Raw genomic sequence first — 20,546 nt, 5'->3', positions numbered from 1 at the left:
TTCGCCTTCTATGTTCCAGTGGAATAGCCTCATGTCTCTCCTTATAATTGTAGTCACAAATCAGTATCGCAAGTGAAAATATTTATATCACGGAGAAACGTGATAGCAATTTTCATGGGATTATTTTCAATCGTTGTGAACTGTATCATGTAATCACTCGTTATACAGCTGCTAAAAGAGAGGGCAACGGCTAAGTAGCAACCTGTTAAGTCAATTCCTAGCTTTCGTTAGTCTTATCTTTACTGATCAACTCCTTTTTTGTGAATTTCTTGCCCCCTCCTGAAGGTACTGACTCTATCTGGAACAATTCCACACACACCAAGAGCGCTCTGGTATCTTGCCCATGTGAACCAACCAACAAGTGGTGCCACGATTTTTCGCCGTAGAGATCTGAGCTAATCCCATTCTCACCTGACCTCCACACAGGTGCACGTTCATACTGGAGGTCACTGGGAAGCGATCAGGATTAAGAACCCCTGTCAATCCTTACTCTTCCCCTTTTCCTTGCGCAAGAGACATTCGAGGCTAATTGTAGTGGCACATTTGTGCGCCTGGCTCAATTCAGCTAATTCAACACAGACCCTGAATCAAATCTGTTCTGCTTGGCTTAGTGCTACACTGGACCTAGAATGATTCTTGAGATATTTAAAGAATGTTTTAGATTTTAGAGGCAAAATCACTGGGGGGAAATGGTGCTGATGACAGGGATTATGTTGGAGACCTGAACTTTCTGCAGAATTAGTTTTGAGAATTTCAGCTTTTTGATTATTAAAAAAAAAAACAGAATTTCTGGTACAATCTAGTACAATCTCCTGATAATTTAGTCAATATTGTGTGCTAACAAAATTGAATTATCTCTTAATTTAAATTAAGCAGTATATATAGAAACATAGAAAATAGGTGCAGGAGTAGGCCATTCGGCCCTTCGAGCCTGCACCACCATTCAATAAGATCATGGCTGGTCATTCCCTCAGTACCCCTTTCCGGCTTTCTCTCTATACGCCTTGATCCCCTTAACCGTAAGGGCCATATCTAACTCCCTCTTGAATATATCCAATGAACTGGCATCAACAACTCTCTGCGGCAGGGAATTCCACAGGTTAACAACTCTGAGTGAAGAAGTTTCTCCTCATCTCAGTCCTAAATGGCCTACCCCTTATCCTAAGACTGTGACCCCTGGTTCTGGACTTCCCCAACATCGGGAACATGCTTCCCGCTTCTAACCTGTCCAGTCCCGTCAGCATCTTATATGTTTCTATGAGATCCCTCTCATCCTTCTAAACTCCAGTGAATAAAGGCCCAGTTGATCCAGTCTCTCCTCATATGACAGTCCAGCCATCCCTGCAATCAGTATGGTGAACCTTCGCTGCACTCCCTCAATAGCAAGAACGTCCTTCTTCAGATTAGGAGACCAAAACTGGACACACTATTCCAGGTGAGGCTTCACTAAGGCCCCGTACAACTGCAGTAAGACCTCCCTGCTCCTGTACTCAAATCCCCTAGCTATGAAGGCCAACATACCATTTGCCGCCTTCACCACCTGCTGTACCTGCATGCCAACTTTCAGTGACTGATGAACCATGACACCCAGGTCTCGTTGCACCTCCCCTTTTCCTAATCTGCCACCATTCAGATAATATTCTGCCTTTGTGTTTTTGCCCACAAAATGGATAACCTCACATTTATCCACATTATATTGCATCTGCCATGCATTTACCCACTCACTTAACCTGTCCAAATCACCCTGCAGCCTCTTCGCGTCCTCCTCACAGCTCACACCGCCACCCAGTTTAATGTCGTCTGCACACTTTGAGATATTACACTCAATTCCTTCATCTAAATCATTAATGTATATTGTAAAGAGCTGGGGTCCCAGCACTGAGCCCTGCAGCACTCGACTAGTCACTGCCTGCCATTCTGAAAAGGAGCCGTTTATCCCAACTCTCTGCTTCCTGTCTGCCAACCAGTTCTCTATCCACGTCAGTACATTACTCCCAATACCATGTGCTTTGATTTTGCACAACAATCTCTTGTGCGGGACCTTGTCAAAAGCCTTTTGAAAGTCCAAATACACCACATCCACTGGTTCTCCCTTGTCCACTCTGCTAATTACATCCTCAAAAAATTCCAGAAGATTTGTCAAGCATGATTTCCCTTTCGTAAATCCATGCTGACTTGGTCCGATCCTGTCACTGCTTTCCAAATGCGCTGCTATTTCATCCTTAGTGATTGATTCCAACATTTTTCCCACTATTGATGTCAGGCTATAACTGGTCCATAATTACCTGTTTTCTCTCCCTCCTTTCTTAAAAAGTGGTGTAACATTAGCTACCCTCCAGTCCATAGGAACTGATCCAGAGTAAATAGAATGTTGGAAAATGATCACCAATGCATCCACTATTTCTATGGCCACTTACTTAGTCTGCATCCCAGAGTACTTATCAGGCCCCAGGGATTTATCGGCCTTCAATCCCATCAATTTCCCCAACACAATTTCCAGCCGAATAAGGATATCCTTCAGTTCCTCCTCCTCACTAGACCCACTGTCCCCTAGTGCATTCGGAAGGTTATTTGTGTCTTCCTTCATAAAGACAGAATCGAAGTATTTGTTCAATTGGTCTGCCATTTCTTTGTTCCCTATTATAAATTCACCTGAATCCGACTGCAAGGGACCTACGTTTGTCTTCACTAATCTTTTTCTCTTCACATATTTATACAAGCTTTTGTAGTCAGTTTTTATGTTCCCTGCAAGCTTCCTCTCGTACTCTATTTTCCCCCTCTTAATTAAACCCTTAGTCCTCCTCTGCTGAATTCTAAATTTCTCCCAGTCCTCAGGTTTGTTGCTTTTTCTAGCCAATTTATATGCCTCTTCCTTGGTTTTAACACTATCCTTAACTTCCCTTGTTAGCCATGGTTGAGCCACCTTCCCCGTTTTATTTTTACTCCAGACAGGGATGTACAATTGCTGAAGTTCATCCATGTGATCTTTAAATGTTTGCCATTGGTTATCCAACGTCAACCCTTTAAGTATCCTTTGCCAGTCTATTCTAGCCAATTCACGTCTCATACCGTCGAAGTTACCTTTCCTTAAGTTCAGGACCCTAGTTTCCGAATTAACTGTGTCACTCTCTATCTTAATAAAGAATTCTACCATATTATGGTCACTCTTCCCCAAGGGGCCTCGCACAACAAGATTGCTAATTAGTCCCTTCTCATTACACATCACCCAGTCTAGGATGACCAGCCCTCTAGTTGGTTCCTCGACATATTGGTGTAGAAAACCATCCCTAATACACTCCAAGAAATCCTCTTCCACCGCATTGCTACCAGTTTGGTTAGCCCAATCAATATGTAGATTAAAGTCGCCTATGATAACTGCTGTACCTTTATTGCACACATCCCTTATTTCTTGTTTGATGCTGTCCCCAACCTCACTACTACTGTTTGGTGGTCTGTACACAACTCCCACTAGCATTTTCTGCCCTTTGGTATTCCGCAGCTCCACCCATACCGATTCCACATCATCCAGGCTAATGTCCTTCCTTACTATTGCAGTAATTTCCTCTTTAACCAGCAATGCCACCCCGCCTCCTTTTCCTCTCCGCCTATCCTTCCTAAATGTTGAATACCCCTTGATGTTGAGTTCCCAGCCTTGGTCACCCTGGAGCCATGTCTCCGTGATGCCAATTACATCATATCCATTAACTGCTGTCTGCGCAGTTAATTCGTCCACCTTATTCCGAATACTCCTCGCATTGAGGCACAGAGCCTTCAGGCTTGTCTTTTTAACACACTTTGCCCCTTTAGAATTTTGCTGTAATGTGGCCCTTTTTGTTTTTTGCCTTGGGTTTCTCTACCCTCCACTTTTACTATTCTCCTTTCTATCTTTTGCTGCAGCCTCCATTTTATTTCCCTCTGTCTCCCTGCATAGGTTCCCATCCCCCTACCATGTTAGTTTAACTCCTCCCCAACAGCACTAGCAAACACTCCTCCCAGGACATTGGTTATGTTCCTGCCCAGATTCAGACTGTCCGGTTTGTACCGGTCCCACCTCTTCCAGAACCGGTTCCAATGTCCCTGGAATTTGAATCCCTCCCTTTTGCACCACTCCTCAAGCCACATATTCATCTGAGCTATCCTGCGATTCCTACTCTTGAGTAGCACGTGGCACTGGTAGCAATCCCTGAGATTACTACTTTTGAGGTCCTACTTTTTAATTTAGTCCTAACTCCCTAAATTCGTCTCGTAGGACCTCATCCTGTTTTTTTACCTATATCGTTGGTGCCTATATGCACCATGACAACTGGCTGTTCACCCTCCCTTTTCAGAATGTCTTGCACCTGTATAAATGACACAACAAAGCGAAATTTGGTGCATTATCGTATAATTTGAATTAAACAACTTTAAATAAATAGTAGACTGTACCTGTCTGGCAACCCCAGTCTGAAGCCACTCATTGTACACAATAAGTACACCGTTTAATATAGTCAATGCATTACTAATTGTTCTCTTCCCTGAAATCATTAATGCATTTATGGCTATAAACTGGGGAGAAAATTAGTTCCAAATATATTTTCTCTGCTGCTCATATCCTAACTCGCACCAAGTCCCATTTACCCACTGTTCCTGTGTTCGCTGACCTACACTGGCTCCCAGTCCAGCAATGTCTGAAGTTTTAAAATTCTCATTCTTGTTTTCAAATCCCTCCATGGCCTCGCCCCTCCCTATCTCTGTAACCTCCTCCAGCCCTACAACCCTCCAAGATATGTGCACTCCTCTAATTCTGACCTCTTGACAATCCCCGATTTTAATTGTTCAACCATTGACAGCCGTGCCTTCAGCTGCCTCGGTTGTAAGCTCTGGAATTCCGTCCCTAAACCGCTCCGCCCCTCTACTTCTCTCCTGCTTTACGACGCTCCTTAAAACCTTCCTCTTTGATCAAGCTTTTGGCCACCTGTATCTAATATCTCCATATGAGGCTCAGATTCAAATTTTGTTTGATAATGCACCTGCAAAGCGCTTTGGGATGTTTTACTACAACAACAACAACTTCTATTTATATAGCGCCTTTAACATAGTAAAACGACCCAAGGTGCTTCACAGAAGTATTATAAAGACATAAACAAACTATGTTTACGACATTGAAGGCACTGTATAAATGCAAGTTATTGTTTTTGCTTGCAATACTGCTACTCACATTGTCTAACATCCAGCAAAAGTGATCAGGATTAAAAACCCCGGCTAATCCTTACTCTTCCCCCTTTCCTTGCCCTCCTATGGGCATTTGAGGCTAATCGTAGCATTGCATTTGTTCCTCTGGCTAAATTCAGCTAATTCAAGACAAACCTTGAATCGAAAGAACAAATGCATGTTGCTTCATTAATTTATCTCCCAATAGATTGTCACCACTAATACTAGCATTTTGCAGCTGCATTCTGTTGCATTTAGCAGTAGTATAAATAATTGTAACTGTCATGAAGCAAAAGCAGAACTGCATTTGGGAGGGGGGGAAGGTAAAGACAAGAGTAATGGGAATAATTTATACAGTCTCTTTTATGTCCTGAAATACAGTGGAATCCTACTTGAGGATGGCAATAGAGAGCGCGATGTGTGGGACTGGATTTTCAGCTTTTCAGATTTCAGAGCGTTCAAGGTGGTGGAGCGGTCCTGATACTGCCTCAATCAGCAAAATTGGGCAGCTGGGCCTGAGTGTGGGGTGGAGCGCTAAGGGAGGCATTGCACATCTCTCTTAGGACACTAGGCCTTATGAGCATGCATAGATTCCAAGCTAAAGAGCCGGCCTCGGAGCGCTCTGAGAGACCTGGGAAGAAAAAATAACTATGGGTCGAGTCGGGGCCAAAACTCGAGCCAGTGTCGCAACCGGGGTGTTGTACACCGGCTCGCCGCCTCCGGGCGATAATGCTTCGCGCCCTGCCGAAACCAGACCCGAAAACCCCGGCAGGGCACTGGAAGCTGGCTGCCTGCCCAGAAGAGCTTACCACCGCCATTGCCTCCCCTCTGGGGCGAAAACAGAGACAGCAACAAGCCTCAAATCCAGCCCGTGTTCTTTATATATAACTATATGAAGCACAAGCAGAAAGATATTCAGTGATCTGCTCAAAGAAAACCCTTCAGCACAAAAGCCGATCTACTAGTGGACATTGCTCATCAAGTTATGATCAGGTGACTAGAGGAAAATTGATCTCTGATTCTGGAATCTGACTGATCAAAGTAATGGCCATAAGACTTTCAATATTATGGATTACACAAACCTACGATAGCCTGTGTATCAATCCATAGAATCTAAGCATCCCTGCTAAGCTAATCAGATGGTACAATACCACTGCTTTTCAAATTGCTCACTGCTTTTCAAATAGTTGACTTAGGTTGTGTCCACTTGCAGCCTGTTGTGACAACCCTGGCAGCAATAAAAAGGGAATATAGTTGGAAATTGATGTGCTTCTATATGTTGTTTTAATGAGATCACCTCATTCTTTGAACTTCAGAGATTATAGGCCCATTCTATTAGGCCTATATTCTTTGGAGTTTAGAAGAATGAGAGGTGATCACATTCAAACATATAAAATTCTTAGAGGGCTTGACAGAACAGATGCTGAGAGGCTGTTTCCCCTGGCTGGAGAGTCTAGAACTAGGGGGCATAGTCTCAGGATAAGGGGTCGGCCATTTGGGAGAAATTTCTTCACTCAGAGGGTTGTGAATCTTTGAAATTCTCTGTCCCAAGGAGGTGTGGATGCTCAGTCGTTCGGTATATTCAAGACAGAAAATAGGGCGGGAAAGTGGTTTTCAGGTCGACATGGCTCTAGGGTGACCAAGGCTGGGAACTCAACATCCAGGGGTATTCAACATTTAGGAAGGATAGGCAGAGAGGAAAAGGAGGTAGGGTGGTGTTGCTGGTTAAAGAGGAAATTAATGCAATAGTAAGGAGGGACATTAGTCTGGATGATGTGGAATCGGTATGGGTGGAGCTGCGGAATACCAAAGGGCAGAAAACGCTAGTGGGAGTTGTGTACAGACCACCAGACAGTAGTCGTGAGGTTGGGGACAGCATCAAACAAGAAATAAGGGATGTGTGCAATAAAAGGTACAGCAGTTATCATGGGTGACTTTAATCTACATATTGATTGGGCTAACCAAACTGGTAGCAATGCGGTGGAGGAGGAGTTCCTGGAGTGTAATAGGGATGATTTTCTAGACCAATATGTCGAGGAACCAACTAGAGGGCTGGCCATCCTAGACTGGGTGATGTGTAATGAGAAGGGACTAAATAGCAATCTTGTGTGAGGCTCCTTGGGGAAGAGTGACCATAATATGGTAGAATTCTTTAATAAGATGGAGAATGACACAGTTAATTCGGAAACTCAGGTCCTGAACGTAAGGAAAGGTAACTTCGACGGTATGAGGCGTGAATTGGCTAGAATAGACTGGCGTATGATACTTAAAGGGTTGACGGTGGATAAGCAATGGCAAACATTTAAAGATCACATGGATGAACTTCAATTATTGTACATCCCTGTCTGAAGTAAAAATAAAACGGGGAAGGTGGCTCAACCGTGGCTAACAAGGGAAATTAAGGATAGTGTTAAAACCAAGGAAGAGACATATAAATTGGCTAGAAAAAGCAACAAACCTGAGGACTGGGAGAAATTTAGAATTCAGCAGAGGAGGACTAAGGGTTTAATGAAGAGGGGGAAAATAGAGTACGAGAGGAAGCTTGCAGGGAACATAAAAACTGACTACAAAAGCTTCTATAAATATGCGAAGAGAAAAAGATTAGTGAAGACAAACGTAGGTCCCTTGCAGTCGGATTCAGGTGAATTTATAATGGGGAACAAAGAAATGGCAGACCAATTGAACAAATACTTCGGTTCTGTCTTCATGAAGGAAGACACAAATAACCTTCCGAATGTACGAGAGGACAGTGGATCTAGTGAGAAGGAGGAACTGAAGGATATCCTTATTAGGCAGGAAATTGTGTTAGAGAAATTGATGGGATTGAAGGCCGATAAATCCCCGGGGCCTGATCGTCTGCATCCCAGAGTACTTAAGGAAGTGGCCCGAGAAATAGTGGATGCATTGATGATCATTTTCCAACAGTCAATCGACTCTGGATCAGTTCCTATGGACTGGAGGATAGCTAATGTAACACCACTTTTTTAAAAAAAAAAGGAGAGAGAGAGAAAACGGGTAATTATAGACTGGTTAGCCTGACATCAGTAGTGGGGGAAATGTTGGAATCAATCATTAAGGATGAAATAGCATCACATTTGGAAAGCAGCGACAGGATCGGACCAAGTCAGCATGGATTTATGAAAGGGAAATCATGCTTGACGAATCTTCTCGAATTTTTTGAGGAAGTAACTAGCAGAGTGGACAAGGGAGAACCAGTGGATGTGGTGTATTTGGACTTTCAAAAGGCTTTTGACAAGAGATTGGTGTGCAAAATCAAAGCATATGGCATTGGGGGTAATGTACTGACGTGGATAGAGAACTGGTTGGCAGACAGGAAGCAGAGAGTCGGGATAAACGGGTCCTTTTCAGGATGGCAGGCAGTGACTAGTGGAGTGCCGCAGGGCTCAGTGCTGGGACCCCAGCTATTTACAATATACATTAATGATTTCGATGAAGGAATTGAGTGTAATAACTCCAAGTTTGCAGATGACACTAAACTGGGTGGAGGTATGAGCCTTGAGGAGGACGCTATGAGGCTGCAGGGTGACTTGGACAGGTTAGGTGAGTGGGCAAATGCATGGCAGATGCAGTATAATGTGAATATATATGAGGTTATCCATTTTGTGGGCAAAAACACGAAGGCAGCATATTATCTGAATGGCGGCAGATTAGGAAAAGGGGAGGTGCAACGAGACCTGGGTGTCGTGGTTCATCAGTTGTTGAAAGTTGGCATGCAGGTACAGCAGGTGGTGAAAAAGGCAAATGGTATGTTGGCCTTCATAGCTAGGGGATTTGAGTATAGGAGCAGGGAGGTCTTACTGCAGTTGTACAGGGCCTTGTTGAGGCCTCACCTGGAATATTGTGTTCAGTTTTGGTCTCCTAATCTGAGGAAGGACGTTCTTGTTATTGAGGGAGTGCAGCGAAGGTTCACCAGACTGATTGCAGGGATGGCTGGACTGTCATATGAGGAGAGACTGGATCAACTGGGCCTTTATTCACTGGAATTTAGAAGGATGAGAAAGGATCTCATAGAAAGATTCTGACGGGACTGGACAGGTTAGATGCGGGAAGAATGTTCCCGATGTTGGGGAAGTCCAGAGCCAGGGGACATAGTCTTAGGATAAGAGGTAGGCCATTTAGGACTGAGATGAGGAGAAACTTCTTCAATCAGAGTTTTTAACCTGTGGAATTTCCTGCCGCAGAGAGTTGTTGATGCCAGTTCATTGGATATATTCAAGAGGGAGTTAGATATGGCTCTTACGGCTAAGGGGATCAAGGAGTATGGAGAGAAAGCAGGAAAGGGGTACTGAGTGATTGATCAGCCATGATCTTATTGAATGGCGGTGCAGGCTCGAAGGGCCAAATGGCCTACTCCTGCACATATTTTCTATGTTTCTATGTTTGATCAGCCATGATCTTACTGGATGGCCTAGCAGGCTTGAAGGCTGGTATGGCCTGCTCCTCTCATTTTTCTTATGTTGTACATGCCAGCATTCTAGAACATGTTCTAAAGAAGGAACACATTTCTGGTTGAGATGACATTAAAGATCTTCGGTTTCAATCTCAAGTTTTATGACGTGTTGGCACTGTGCAGCACACTGCCAATTGTGGGTTACCAGGAATAATCGGAGGGAAATGGCAGTACAGCTTTTGCATTTCTTTGCTGTGAAGATAATTTTTCACTAAATATACTAATTTAGCCATGAAATTATTCATAAATCTTGTGTATTTCTACATAGTCTTTTTGGTACCTTGCAACATATCTTTCTTCGATGGTCACAGTATGAAAACATAACAGTTAATCTTGTATTAGCCTTCACAGGGCTATGCTATTTAAATGACACTGATTAGTGAATTCATTTTCCCTTGACTGAAGCCATCAATGCACCATACGGTTATCTTAGCGGAGTCAGTTGTGGGCATGGAACACTTATATACAACAGTCGTCTTCCACAGAACATTTTGACATTTAGGGGCCGAAATTGACCCCCTTTTTTTATGGTCCATTTTGGGGTGGTAAGGCCTTTCCGACCGGGGGCAGGTGGATCCTCCAGCCCATCCGAAATTGCTCCCGAGGATGGGTGCAGCGGAAACGGGAATCTGCCCCGCCCGTGTTCCCGCCCCGTTGGGCATGTGCCGACCCCTTACCGCCCGGCGGTGACCACGTTCTGCCCCGCGAGGAAATTGCCCCACGGGAGCGAAGCTGCCGCCGCTCGGTGTCCCCGACAGCTTTTCCTGGCGGGAAGCTGCAAGTGGCTGGGCGGCACATCCGCTCTGAAAGGTGAGGACCCGCCGCCGCGGTCGCCATTTTATTTTAATTGTCTGCTGATTCTGAAGTCGGCCTGACCGTGGCGGCCACGGGTTTGGCCAGGCCGCCAACAGACAGCCCCACACCCCTTCTTGGGTGCTGGGCCGCTGGCCCAACCAAAACCCTCCCTGGAGGCCCAGTGGGCACCACAAAGTGACTGTAGAGTTCGCAGCGTCCCTCCCCTTTAACTGAAAGGGAGGGACATTGCTACACATCAGCGTGGCGCTGATGACACTGCCTCGCTCCGCCTTCCGCCCCGCTCCCAAAGCACGTCTGCCCCAAACACCGCCCGGTCACATTTAAAAAATTTTAAGAGGCCAATTTCCCGAATTGTGCATTCCGTTTGGGGCGAAGGGCAATTGCGGCTCCTTAACCTCAGAAATAAACCAAAACACTGAAATGGATTCTTCGCCTTTAGTTTACGGAGTGATTATGTGCACCAATATTTTTGTGTCCATTTGCGCATGCGCACCGTGGACTCTGCCCCTTTTTGTGCATGCTCGCTCGATCTGGTTGCAGAGGCGCAGTACGATATGTGAAGAAGGCGGAAGTGGGGCCGAACTACGTTGCCGAGCTTGGAGCTCGATTTTGAACCTGCTACTGGGGCTTTTAGGTTATCTATGGAAAATCAATGACTATACTAAAGGAGACTCCAGGACTGTCGCTGTGATTATCTCCATGAACATTTTTGCGGCCTTCTGAGAGAGCGAGGAAATCGAAGGTGGGACAGAGAGAGAGAGAGAGAGACTGGGGGGAGGGAGAGAGAGTGGGGTGGGGGGAGAGAGAGGGTGGGCAGGAAGAGAGGGACAGAGACTGGTAGGAGGCAGGGAGAGGGGATCGGAAGGAAGAAAGGAGGTCAGGAACTCGATTTGGGGATGGGGGGAAGAAGGTAATCACGTCGAAAGGGGTTGGGGAGGGGGGTGGGGGGGAAGGAGGAGAGGGAGTTGAGAGCAAAAACATGATCCAGATGATAAGACAGATCATATTCTTCCAACCCCACCTCCTTTTCACCCGCACCACGTTCTCCATCTCCTTCCCCTACACCTGTTTGATTTCTCGGAAAGCTCGGTGCATGTGTGGCAAGTGTCATCATTGAACTGGACGAAATCCGGAAGTCACGACACTCACTATTCACTTCCCACCCAATAAACCTATTAACACTCCGTGACCCACTCACAATGCCCCATCTATGGTGGGGTGGGGGAAGGGTAAGGTCAGGAACTTGTTGGGGGGGGGGGAGCGGGGGAGAAGGTCATGAATCCGTGGGGGGGGGGGGTGGAATTTGGGCAGGGGGAGAAAGTCAGGAATTTGGGCAGGAGGAGGAGGACAGGAACTTGGGTGGGAGGGTTGGGGGTAGGTTAGGAACTTGGGCCGGATGGAGTGGGGGTGGTTAGGCACTTAGGTGGGGGGAGAAGATCAGAAACTTGGGCTTGTTGGGGGGGGGGGGGGGAGGTCAGGCACTTGGGCAGTAGGGGATGGGGGCAGGAACTTGCTTGTGGGGTTGGGAGAATGACTTAACCCGTGAGAGCGAGCCCTGTCTGTTCCAAGTGAGCTCTGTGCTGTCTGGAGTCGGCAGTCAGAATAGTTCGAAAGTCACCGATTATGTAGGCAGGACGGTTCGAATTACACATTCCAGAAATGCTGCTGGGTGTGTCTTAGCAAGGGGACCAATAAGCAATCAGGTAGTCAACGGGACCCAATCAGAGCTTTAGGTGTTGCAAACTAACACGTCCTTTAGTTTATTAGCCAAATTTGCAGCCACAATGACTGGTAATTGCAACATAAAGAACCTTCAAGCTCATTTGGGGTCCTAAGACGAACCTATTTGAGGTGCTAAATGTACATATAACCAGAAAGTAGTGCCATCTTTCTAATCGTGTAGTTTTGATTTTTTTTCATTGAATACTTTGAACGAATTGGCACAGTCCGACAGCCAGACCAAGGCTTTGGGGGCTGGAGAAACTGTTTCCACTGGAAAGAGGTTCAGTAACTGGAGGACGCAAATTTAAAATAATTGGCAAAAAATCCAGGGGGAAAATGAGATTTTTTTTTAATTTTATGCAGCGAGTTGTTATGATTCGGAATGCACTGCCTGAAAGGGTGGTGGGAGCAGATTAAACAGTAACTTTCAAAAGGGAATTGAATAAAACGGAAACATTTACAGGGCTATGGGGAAAGAGCGGGGACGGGGGGAGGGGGGGTGGTGCGGTTAATTGGATAGCTCTTGCAAAAAGATGGCGCAGGTACGATGGACCTGTGTTGTATGGTTCTATGGTAATGGGAGCTCATTAGGCCTTGGACGCACTGCATTTACAGTATGACAAAGTTTTGTTAGGCTCCCAATAGGCTAAGCAAGTCTAAGGGCTTTCAATTCCATAACACCACAGCAATGTTGGAGCAGCAGCATCTAGCAATGAGTTCCTCTAAAGGGCAAGGTTGTGAATCTTTGTAATTCTCTACCCCAGAGGGCTGTGCATGCCCAGTCATTTGGACTCTGGGGGAATCAAGGGATATGGGGATAGTGCGGGAAAGTAGAGTTGAGGTCGAAGTTCAGCCATGATCTTATTAAATGGCGGAGCAGGCTCGAAGGGCTTACTCCTGCTCCTGTTTCTTAGTTCTTCTGAGCAGACATTGTGAGTAGAACTTTCCCCTGTGCAAAGTTCTGCTCCAGTAACAGCATCAATGTGAAGTAATGCACGCGTCCAATTGTTCTCATTCATGATGTCATAGGAAGAGTACTTTACGTCCAGCAAAGTTCTCTACAAAATGTCTGCCTCTAACCAGCAGTTGTAAAGCTGGAAACGGGGGAAAAGGAGTGACTTAGAAGACACCAGTATGTGAATCTATATCTTTTTGTAACTTTTAGAATTATACAGTAATCCTCAGTACAATAATGTATACACTGTCCCATTTGAATACTATGTGATACAAGAATAGAAATGCATTTTAGAAATTAATTTTGAATTCATGTATATAAAATCGCATCAACTATGTAAGTTGCCCCCACCCCCATCAAATTAATTGGGATCCTTTCTCTTAGCAACCATGATTCCAGTCATCTCTTGCTGATATCAGAGAAGTGGTTCCTTGGCTGACTTGAGGAGAAGAGCAAATTAAGACTATGAATAGGTAAGATTTTTTTTGAATGAGTTTTCACAGCATCTAATTGACGAAAGGGCACTTTCAATCTGAATTATTTCCTTTCTTTTTTTGAAGTGCTGTCGCTGTTTGTAGCCAAATATATCATGGCAAAGATCGATCTGCACATGTTGAATCTAGTGTGGTTTTGGACTGTACATAGCTGGAACCATTGGCGGCCGTGCCTTCAGTCACTGAGGCCCGAAGCTCTGGAATTCGCATCCTAAACCTCTCCGCCTCTCTATCTCTCTCACCTGCTTTGAGACGCTCTTTTTAAAACCTACATCTGCCCTAATATCTCCTTATGTGGCTCCGTGTCAAATTTTGATTGATAACACTCCTGTAAAATGCCTTGGGGTGATTTACTACGTTAAATGCGTGATATAAATACTGCTCTCTCTCATTTTTCTTTGCGTGTGCGGCCCCTTTAAGTAGCTGTGTGGCCCATTCAGATTTTTGCGCATATGTGGTTTCTTTCATTTAAAAGCCGGTGAGTGCGGTACCTCCAGACCGCGCAGCACGAACGGTATATAGAAATACAAGTTGTTTGGAACTTTTATAACCATATGTTTTATAATGACAACATTGAAGCATTTTTAAAATAGTGTTACCCTGGTCGTGGCTCCTTTTAATTCAGCAACGCCACACAAGAGTTAAGAGAAACGGCTGCATTCACAGAAACCTTGTCGCAGCCTAAATTAATGCAAATGTGTAAATTTTTCAGTCATCGTTGGCCTAATTTGGCCAAGGTACTGGAGATAATTTCCCTGCTCTTCTTCAAAATAGTACCATGGGATCTTTGACGTCTACCTGAAAAAACAAACGGGGCCTCGGTTTAACGTCTCATCTGAAAGACGGAATCTAAAAGATGGAATTGAAAAATCTAGAGTTACAGGGCAGAAAAGACCTAACTCCCACTATTAAGCTCAAGGAAAGGGCTACATAGGGTATTGTGTTAAGTATGGTACAATGCTGAGCTGAAACAGATACATCTAAACTAATCTTAAGTCAAAACAAGGCTTCAGTGAACTACATTTCTTGTTTTTTTTTAAAAAGGCACAATTTGAGTTTTGTCAAGAAATCTAAAGCTGATGATGAAATTAGAGCTGAGTCCAGATATCCCCTTGCGCTATTGTGTTTGGCAGAGAGATTTTCATCGTTCACATCTGGTCTGAGGTCAACTTAGGTTGAATTGAAAAAAAATGGAAACTGAGGCTGCTTCACTTCGCCCTAAAAAGCTGAGTTCAGCTGTTTACTACAGCAACTTGCATTTATATAGCGCCTTTAATGTAATGAAACATCCCAAGGCACTTCACAGAGGAGTTAGCAAACAAAATTTGACACCTAGTCACAAAAGGAGATATTAGGACAGGTGGCAGGTTTTAAAGCGCCTTTTAAAAGAGGTGGGGGAGGCGGAAATGTGTAGGGACGGAATTCCCAAGCTTAGGGCAGCTGAAGGCACGGCCGCCAATGGTGGAGCAATTAAAATCAGGGATGCGCAATAGGTCAGAATTGTGCAGAGATCTCAGAGGGGCCAAATTGTCTACTCCTGCTCCTATTTCTTATGTTCTTATGTAGGGCTGGGGGAGGTTACAGAGATCGGGAGGGGCGAGGCCATGGAGGGATTTGAAAACAAGGATGAGAATTTTAAAATTGAAGCGTTGCCAGATCAATGTAGGTCAACAAGCACAGGAGAGATGGGTTTACCCCTGTTAGCATCTCGATACACCAGGTGTCAGAAGCAAAATTGATTTGATGGGTTTCAACTTCAGGTCATTTAATAGAAGTCGAGTATCAATTTGGGTGGAGCCAAATATAGACTAATTAATATATGTTACAGGAGGAGGTAAGCAACCCGCAGCCACAATCTGTCTTCAAAATAAATCCCAACCACCTGTATCCATTGTCACAAGATCAAGATCACCAGATAGATTGAGGAGGAAGGCCATTCAGCCAGTTAAGATCATCCATCCAGAAAAAGATCTGTAATTCTCCCATCCCCCCCCCCTGCCAACAACCCCATCACAACATCCAACTGTTGCTTAAATGATTTCCAGGTCTTTGCATCCACAATCCTTCCTGGATATTGTGTGAAGAAGCTGCTGACATGACCTGACCATAATTTGTCTTTCACTTCTTTGAACCTGTGTCTCCCTCTCCTCCTATCATGGTATCCAAAGGCCTTTGACACTGTCCTCCTCCGTTTCGGCTGTCCCCAAAAGTTTGTCGCCATTCTCTGCCTGCTCCACGACGACATGCAGGCCGCAGATCCACCACAGACCCAATCGGCATCCGGACCGGGGTCAAGCAGGGCTGCGTCGTCGCGCCAACCTTCTCGGTTTTCCTCGCTGCAATGCTCCACCTCGCGCTCAACAAGCTCCCCACTGGAGTGGAACTAAACTACAGAAATAGTGGGAACCTGTTCAACCTTCATCGCCTCCAGGCTAAATCCAAGACCGTCCCATCCTCTGCCGTCGAACTACAGTACGCGGACGACACTTGCGTCTGCGCACATTGAGGCTGAACTCCAAGCTATCATCAACATCTTCACCGAGGGGTACGAAAGCATGGGCCTTACACTAAACATCCGTAAGACAAAGGTTCTCCACCAACCTGACCCCACCGCACAGCACTGCCCCCCAGTCATCAAGATCCACGGCGCGGCTTTGGACAACGTGGACCACTTTCCGTACCTCGGGAGCCTATTATCAGCAAAGGCGGACATCGACGATGAGATCTAACACCGCCTCCAGTGCGCCAGTGCAGTCTTCGGTCACCTGAGGAAGAGAGTGTTCGAAGATCAGACCCTCAAATCTGGCATCAAGCTTATGGTCTACAGGGCTGTAGTGATACCCACCCTTCTGTATGGCTGAGAGACGTGGACCATATACAGTAGACACCTCATCGCTGGAGAAATACCACCAACGATGACTCTGCAAGATCCTGCAAATTCCCTGAGAGGACAGATGCACCAACGTCCATGTTCTCGATCAGGCCAACATCCTCCACATTGAAGCACTGACCACACTCAACCAGCTCCGTTGGGTGGGCCATATTGTCCGCATGCCCAACACAAGACTCCCGAATCAAGCGCTCTTCTTGGAACTCCTACACGGCAGGCGATCCCCAGGTGAACAGAGGAAACGTTTGAAGGACACCCTCAAAGCCTCCTTGATAAAGTGTAACATCCCCACCGACACCTGGGAGTTCAAGGCCAAAGACCACCCTAAGTGGCGGGGATGAGCATCCGGGAGGGCATCGAGTCTCGTTGTCGAGAACATGCAGAAAGCAAACGCAGGCAGCGGAAGGTGCGTGCGGCAAACCAGACTCCCCACCCACCCTTTCCTTCAACGACTGTCTGTCCCACCTGTGACAGAGACTGTAATTCCCGTGTTGGACTGTTCAGTCACCTAAGAACTCACTTTTAGAGTCGAAACAAGTCTTCCTCGATTTCGCGACTGCCTATGATGATGAACATGGTATCCACCTCTGAGACAGAAGGTCATGGGTTCGAGTCCAAGTGCACTACTGAGGGAGCACTGCACTTTTGGATGAGACATTAAACCGAGGCCCTGTCTGCCCCCTCAAGTGGATGTAAAAAATCTCATGGCACTATTTGAAGAAATTCTCCCCAGTATCCTGGCCAATATTTACCCCTTAACCAACATCATTAAACAGATTAACTGGCCATATTCACCTTGCTGTTTGTGGGAGATTGCTGTGTGCAAATTGACTCCCACATTTCCTGCATTACAACAGTGCCACACTTCAAAGTATTTCATTGGCTGTAATCAACAATAACCTTCATTTATATAGTGCCTTTAATGTAGTAAAACGGCCCAACGTACTTAAGCACTTTGGGATGACCTGTGCTCATGACAGGTGCTATATAAATGCAAGTTCTCTTCACCTACAGTAGTGTTCTTGATTTACCTTCTCCATAACATTGCTGCTTGAATACCATCCTGAGACTGAGATTATTTTGCATTCCGACAGACTCAAGTGACACACTCTAATTTCTTTGTCATACTTCAATAAAAGCATAAAAAACAGCATTTATTGAGACTGGCAGTTTATGCAAAGTAAATCTCATAGTGTGGCTGTTATAGCTTGCTTGCAAAAAAATAAACTGCCCATGGCTTGGCCACTTTAACATTTATACTTGTCAGTCAGTGACTTATTTTGTGTCATTACATGCCCTCAGCATGCATTTACTATTCATAACATGTAAACCCTTCCCTACTTAGTGGGAGCTTATTTCTTTATCATCATTGGCTCCATAGTACATTGTGCTGAACACTTTATTTTTTACCCATTCAGGCAGTTCGGAAAATCTTTGTCTTATTTTGTAGAGCTGTGCTTCACTAGGTTAAGATTATTTTCTGTGACATGCTCGGTGAAAACGAGAATGTAAAGTGGCAGTCTCCTTAACATGTGTGAGTGGTGATTCTTTACGATTTGGCACAAGATGTCGGCATCTGGTATTGGGCTTGACTGCTGGCTTCAGGGCAGTGCTATTTCACAGCTGATGCACTGCAAATTCCAGACTTGTATATAATTTTTTTTGTCCCCTTTAAAAATGAAAACCTACTTTTCCAGAAAGAAAATGTAACCTAGCAGAAAAAAATCTTACTAGTTGAAGTTAGCTCTAATAAAGTTACTCAGCGAATACTGCACAAATCAGACATCAGCTGATTCTGGCTCCAATCTGAAACTTTCCTGAGGTAAACAACATTTCTCAGTGCTTTTGTTTTTCAATTGTTACAAGAAAATAAAGAGAATTGACTACTTGCAGAATGAAGATTATATTCTACTCGTTCAAGGGTAACGGATCAAATAATGTTTTAGAATTGGTTTAAAATAATGGAGCCTGAAGCAATCTTAATAAACCCACTTACAATTAAACTTAACCCATGTATGTTTTTAATGCTTTATAAGAACATAAGAATTAGGAACAGGTGTAGGCCATACGGCCCCTCAAGCCTGCTCCATCATTCCATAAGATCATGGCTGATCTGATCATGGACTCAGGTCCACTTCCCCGCCCGCTCCCCATAACCCCTTATCCCCTTATCGTTTAAAAAACTGTCTATTTCTGTCTTAAGTAGGAGTAGGAATCCCAGGATAGCGCAGATGAATACGTGGCTTGAGCAGTGGTGCAGCAGGGAGGGATTCAAATTCCTGGGGCATTGGAACAGGTTCTGGGGGAGGTGGGACCAGTAAAAACCGGACGGTCTGCACCTGGGCAGGACCGGAACCAATGTCCATGGGGGAGTGTTTGCTAGTGCTGTTGGGGAGGAGTTAAACTAATGGGAACCAATGCAGGGAGACCGAGGGAAACAAAAAAAGGAGACAAAAGCAAAAAACAGAAAGATGATGAGTAAAAGTGGAGGGCAGAGAAACCCAAGGCAAAAAACAAAAAGGGCCACTGAATATAAAGGGGCTGCAGGAGGGGTCAAAACTAAAAATCATGGTTTAAAAACTAGGATTAAAACACTCTACCTAAATGCACGCAGCATTCAAAATAAAGTAAATGAGTTGATGGCACAAATCATTACAAATGGGTATGATTTGGTGCCCATTACAGAAACATGGTTGCAGGATGGCCAAGGCTGGGAATTAAACATACAGGGGTATCTGACGATTCTGAAAGATAGACAAGAAGGGAAAGGAGGTGGGGTAGCTCTGTTAATAAAGGATGATATCAGGGCAGTTGTGAGAGACGATATTGGCTCTAATGAACAAAATGTTGAATCATTGTGGGTGGAGATTAGAGATAGTAAGGGGAAAAAGTCACTGGTGGGCGCAGTTTATAGGCCCCCAAATAATAACTTCACGGTAAGGCGGGCAATAATCAAGGGAATAATGGAGGCATGTGAAAAAGGAACGGCAGTAGTCATGGGGGATTTTAACCTACATATCGATTGGTCAAATCAAATCGCACGGGGTAGCCTGGAGGAGGAATTCATAGAATTCATACGGGATTGTTTCTTAGAACAGTATGTTACAGAACCGACAAGGGAGCAAGCTATCTTAGATCTGGTCCTGTGTAATGAGACAGGTAAAATAAACGATCTCCTAGTAAAAGATCCTCTCGGAATGAGTGATCAGAGTATGGTTGAATTTGTAATACAGATTGAGGGTGAGGAAGTTGTGTCTGAAACGAGTGTACTATGCTTAAACAAAGGGGACTACAGTGGGATGAGGGCAGAGTTGGCTAAAGTAGACTGGAAACACAGACTAAACGGTGGCACAATTGAGGAACAGTGGAGGACTTTTAAGGAGCTCTTTCATAGTGCGCAACAAAAATATATTCCAGTGAAAAAGAAGGGCGGTAAGAGAAGGGATAACCAGCCGTGGATAACCAAGGAAATAAAGGAGAGTATCAAATCAAAGACCAATGTGTATAAGGTGGCCAAGGTTAGTGGGAAACTAGAGGATTGGGAAAATTTTAAACAGCAAAGAATTGACTAAAAAAGCAATAAAGAAAGGAAAGATAGATTACGAAGGTAAACTTGCGCAAAACATAAAAACAGATAGTAAAAGCTTTTACAGATATATAAAATGGAAAAGAGTGACTAAAGTAAATGTTGGTCCCTTAGAAGATAGAAGGGGGATTTAATAATGGGAAATGTGGAAATGGCTGAGACCTTAAACAATTATTTTGCTTCGGTCTTCACAGTGGAAGACACAAAAACCATGCCAAAAATTGCTGGTCACAGGAATGTGGGAAGGGAGGACCTTGAGACAATCACTATCACTAGGGGGGTAGTGCTGGACAGTCTATTGGGACTCAAGGTAGACAAGTCCCCTGGTCCTGATGAAATGCATCCCAGGGTATTAAAAGAGATGGCGGAAGTTATATCAGATGCATTCGTTATAATCTACCAAAATTCTCTGGACTCTGGGG

At 44.8% G+C, this 20,546-nt stretch overlaps 1 protein-coding gene across 3 annotated transcripts in view; it reads left to right on the top strand.

The window, feature by feature from the left end:
- zhx2a (zinc fingers and homeoboxes 2a) overlaps positions 1–20,546 on the top strand; it is a 129,615-nt gene that overhangs the window by 83,147 nt on the left and 25,922 nt on the right. For 2 of the 3 annotated variants that reach the window (XM_070888748.1, XM_070888755.1), the window contains one exon: positions 13,539–13,627. The exons of the other annotated variant lie outside the window; for it this stretch is intronic. The gene's annotated coding sequence lies outside the window, so the exon portion shown is untranslated. The remainder of the gene's footprint in view (positions 1–13,538; positions 13,628–20,546) is intronic. 3 annotated transcript variants of the gene reach the window in all.

This window comes from Pristiophorus japonicus, chromosome 1 (assembly GCF_044704955.1).
Source record: "Pristiophorus japonicus isolate sPriJap1 chromosome 1, sPriJap1.hap1, whole genome shotgun sequence".
In the NCBI taxonomy this organism is placed as follows: domain Eukaryota; kingdom Metazoa; phylum Chordata; class Chondrichthyes; family Pristiophoridae; genus Pristiophorus; species Pristiophorus japonicus.
Note: the sequence above shows the minus strand (reverse complement) of the source record. Positions and strands in the feature narration are given on the sequence as shown.